Here is a 5,153-nt window from a genome sequence, read left to right as displayed (position 1 = left end):
ATAAACAACCTAAATTAAAAAAAAGAGAACAAAGATTTTCACCACTGGAATGATTGGCAGCGTCCAGATGGATGGTGAAGAGATTGAGATTGTCAACACCTAAGTCTTTTTAAGCATTTGCTATGCATCTGAAAGCTGGATAATGAATAAGGATGACAGAAGAAGAATTGATGCCTATGAATTGTGGTGTTGAAGTAGACTATTGAATATTCCCTGGACTGCCAAAAGAATGAACAGATATGCCTTGGAAAAGGTGCAACTGGAGTGCTCCTGGGAACAAGGATGGCAAAATTCCATCTCTCATACTTTTGACATGGTACCAAAAAAGACTGTTCCTTGGAAAAGCATATCATGCTTGGAAGGGTGGAGAGTCAATGGAAGAGAGGAATAACTCTATCAAAATTGACTGACATGGTATCAGAAATGATGAGAATGGCACATGATAGGATGAGATTCATGTCTGTTGTTCATAGTGTCACTATAAGTTGATTTGATAGTCCCTAACCATCATGAAACTAGATAGGTGAAGATGTCACTAATCCCACCACTTTATGATCACATGGAATTAAATGTGAATGACTTGCATCAGGGACCTCTGGAATAGCCTCCAGTATAGAACCTGACACTCAACCAGTCCATTATTTAGCCCATAATCAACCAATATTCGTCGGGCTGATCACTATCACCAGACACTGAACTGCATTAGTAACTCAAATAGTTATTATTACCATATCTCAGTCTTTTGGTTCTTTAAGGATTATGTGACTTCATTGAAACCACTGATCCCTGTAGAATTAATTTTAGTGCCACATGTGAAGATTTTTAAACAGACAAGTTGTCATTTGTCCCAATACCAAGTACGAATAGATCCTGGTTAACATTTCAAGTCAATAATAGTAAGGTCCTGTACATATTGGGTCTCTTTCTACAATTTCTAAAGTCTATGTCTATTCATATACTTATACCCCAGTTTTTGTTGTTTTTTATTATTATTAATTTCAATGAACATCTACAGAGATTTTTGACTTCCATTCATTCATTGTTACACTTTTCTCCCCGCCCACCCCCCCCCACCCCAGTTCGCTCCTCTCCTTGAAGAGCAAAAGAAAAACTCCTTCATTGCTATACAATTCACCCCCTCTGCTGCACACCCTCAGCCCCACCCCCACCCTGAGTATACTCCACTCTGCAACCCTTATTCCAGACTCTTATGATAATAATAATGCCCTTAAATATATTACTAAAATATATTACTTTTAAACTATTCTCTCACTCATTGGCTTCAATGCAGTAAACATAATTTATCCAGTTTTTCTCATTCTCATACTCCAGTTTTAATGACTTTTGTTTTATATTATTTGCTATGGATTGAATTATGTTCCCCCAAAATATGTATTAACTCAACTACACCTTCATTGTCAGCACTATACAATTGTACTTATTTTTTTATCTGATGTAATTCTTTTCAACTTTTCTATGTGTTGAAAATTCTAATATGTTCATAAGTTGGGATCAGGTGATGATCTTGAGTCAGAAGCTTGTCAGTGTGACTCAGTTCACACCCTTACTCAAGCTCCACCTATATTTAAACCCCTCTTTGTACTTAGTCTTGATTATGCTGTTAAGTTCTGTAGGGTTGACTACAAGTCATAGTGACCCTCTGCATAATAAACATGAATCCTGCCCTCTTTTTTTTTGCCATCTTCATCATCTCTGACATGCTCAAGCTCACTATTACACTCATTGTGTCAATCTCTCTTATTGAGGGTCTTTCCTTCCTTTGCTAGCCCTCCACCTTTCCAAGTACGATGCCCTTTTAACAATATGCCCAAACTATGTGAGGCAAAGTTTCACTGTCCTTGCCTCCAAGGAACACCCAGGCTACACTTTTTACGACATACTTGTTTGTCCTTTTGACAGTCCATGGAATATTGAACACTCTTCTCCAATATCTTTACTCAAAGGCATTGATTCTTCTTCCATCATCCTTATTCTTAGTCCAACTTTCAGGACAAGTAATTGAAAAGATCATGGTTTGATCAAGTGCACCTTTGTCTTAAAACTGATATCTTTGCTCTTCATCAGTTTGGGGAGGACGCTCGCAGCAGACTTTCTCAATGCAATATATCTTTTTATTTTCTGGCTGCTGGTACATGCATACTTAAGTCATCTCTTGTTTGAGTTACCCTTTTTTATCATGCAAGAAATAAAAGGAGAGAAATGCAAGCATAGAGGAGAGAGACTTCAATATCACCAAGAAAGAGGAACCAAGAGAAGAATGTGCATTTTGGACCTGAGGACGCTGTGCTAAACACTTGCTACACTCTTAAATGTGAGAGACTAAATTTCTGTTTGTTGAAGTCTTCTATTTGTGGTATTTTTTTTGTAGCAACATTGGCTATATGTTGTTGTTATTGATTGCTTTTGAGTCAAGCATGACTCATAGTTACCCTATGAACAAAAGGCCTGAAGCCCCTCTACAACTATCAACATTTATCAAAGTTCATAGAGTTTCTGAAGGCAAGTTGTTTAGGAAGTGGTTGCCATTCCTGCTTCCATCATTGGGTATGTGCTATTATTAAACTACATTTAAATATCTCCTAGGCTTATCTCTACTATTTAGATTTATTTTTCTAAACTTTTCCCAGACACTCATGGTTATGTGTTTTTCCCTGTGATCTTATATCAATTTGGGTAGTTTCACAAAAAAAGTCCCTTAATATGTTTATTATGACTGTGTGCTTGTATAAGATACTTTAGGGAGAAGAGACATTGACATTCTTATAGCACTGAGTCTTTTAATCCAATACTCTGTGTGTGTGAGGAAATTAACAATTTTCACTTATTAACATTTAATACATTTCTTACAAAATATTTTTCAGATTATTTAAAATACTACTTTTTTTAACACGTTGCCACACACTTTTAAATTGACGACCATGGTTAGAAACACATTTTTTTCAATTTTTTATGACTGCCATATGAAATTGAGTGTATGAATGATGTTCCTTTTTTTATTAATTAAAATGTGTGGGATGGTATAGCTGTCTTAAATAAGATCTTTCATCCACATATTTTACTTTTGAAATTTTTGTTCAATTGAACTCAGGATACTATACCACATCCATTATTTTTTAGTACTGGTCGCTGCCTATACAGCACAAGAATAATAGTATACTATTTTTTTATTTAGTTACTTTACTAAATTATTTTGTAATTTTCCAGTACTATTTCATTTGACATTTGAAGATTTTCCAGGTCACTGGTCTTATAATCTTTAAATAGAGACGTTGATTCTTCCTTTCTAACCTGATACCTCTTCCTAATTCTATAGGCTAGTACCCCAGAACAGCTCTGATAGTTATAGTAGCGTTACTAGAATCTCATCTCTGACTTTGGGTTACAATACATAAATGTCAATTTATGACACTATCTATCTAGTTTACTAAAATATTTTTCATAACGGATATTGAATATTATAAATATTTATATACATCAGAGATAACGAAAAGAACCTAGACACTTTCAGAATGAAAAAGACACATAGTGAACACTAAGAATCGGAATGACGTTGGACTCCGTATCAACCCGGAACACCAGATGCCAATATAGAACAGCCTTCAGAGTTCTAAAAGAGTATGATTTCCAGCCGAGTTTTACATATCCAGCCAAATTGTCAATCAATTATCCAAAAACTGAACTTCCATATGCAGTTTCCAAGGAAGCTACTGGCATATATTTAACAGCAAAATAATGAGAGTAAACCAATAAAGAAGACAAAATAGAATTCAAGAAACAGAAAACCACCACAGGAGAGAAGCAAAGGAAATTCCTAAGATTGGTAAAGAAAAATGTCAAGCCTTAAAATTTATAGTTAGCTAAGAGAGTAGACAGCTCAGTCAGGAGGAGGAGGAGGAACAGGAAAATAACAGTAACAGAGGGAAAAAACTGAAAGGTTATCAGCAATGTTTGAACATATGGTTAAAAGCTTTGTGGGAAGAATTATTTATTTGCTCTTGCTAAGATCTTTGTGGGAAGAATTATTAATATTACAATAAAAACTAATCAAATGAAAAACAGCTAATTACAAATTTCAGGGAGAATAAAAAGCTGCATAAGAATTGAACTGTAACCACAATAAACTACTTAACTGTGAATAACACACACACACACACACACACACACACACACACACACACACACACACACAGATATGATCAGTTAAGGGACTTTGATGGTGTTGTCTGTAGGAAGTTGCTCTATTAGCCCAAAGGTAGCCCTTCTCTGGTGGTTCAAGTCCACCATTGGTTCTTCAGAAGAAAGGGGGCAACTACCCCCATGTGATCAGAAATCTGCTGGTGAGTTTGCTATGCGTTGGTTCTCACTCAATGGCTGTAAGATGATCTTTAGGTCACCACCCATTTGTAGTTTTGTCATATTGTGGTGGTTTGTATGCTGCAATGATACTACAAGTTTTGCATTAATAATTAAAATACCATCAGGGTCACCCATAGTGAACAAATTTCATCAGTACTTCTACACTAAGGCTCAGTTCAACCTAATTGCATTAAAATCAGAACGAAATCACAGCTGACCCTTCAGCAGGTTTCAGAGGCTGTAAATCACACAAAAAGAGATTTCTCATCATTCTCCCTTGGAGCTGCTGGTGGATTTGAATTGCCAGAGAGGTGTCACCTTTGGGTTAGCAATACGGCTCCATACAGACTATACACCAGAACTCCCCAGCTTAAGCTAAAACAGACGAGTAAAAAGAATGTGGTAATCTGCTTCTAAAAAAAAAAAATAATAAATTGGTCAATGAAAACCTTTTTATACAGCAACAGAAAAATGTTTTATATGTTGTTGTTAGGTGTCATCAAGTTCATAGTGACCCTATAAACAAAATGTCCTAACCTTGACCTATCCGGTACCATTCTCATCACATCTGATACACTTGAGCTCCTTATTACAATCATTGTGTCAATCTACCTTGTTCCTCTCTTTCTCTGACCCTCCACCTTTCCCAGCATGATGTCTTTTTCCGATAATTGGCCCCTCCTAACAAAATGTGAGACTAAGTTTTACCACCCTTAACTCTAAGGAGCACCCTGCCTGCACTTCCTCTAAGACATATTTGTTTGTCTTTTGACAGT

The sequence above is a fragment of the Elephantulus edwardii genome, unplaced genomic scaffold (genome assembly GCF_000299155.1).
Source record: "Elephantulus edwardii isolate Elephantulus edwardi_28Jun2011 unplaced genomic scaffold, EleEdw1.0 scaffold00436, whole genome shotgun sequence".
Lineage (NCBI taxonomy): Eukaryota > Metazoa > Chordata > Mammalia > Macroscelidea > Macroscelididae > Elephantulus > Elephantulus edwardii.
Note: the sequence above shows the minus strand (reverse complement) of the source record.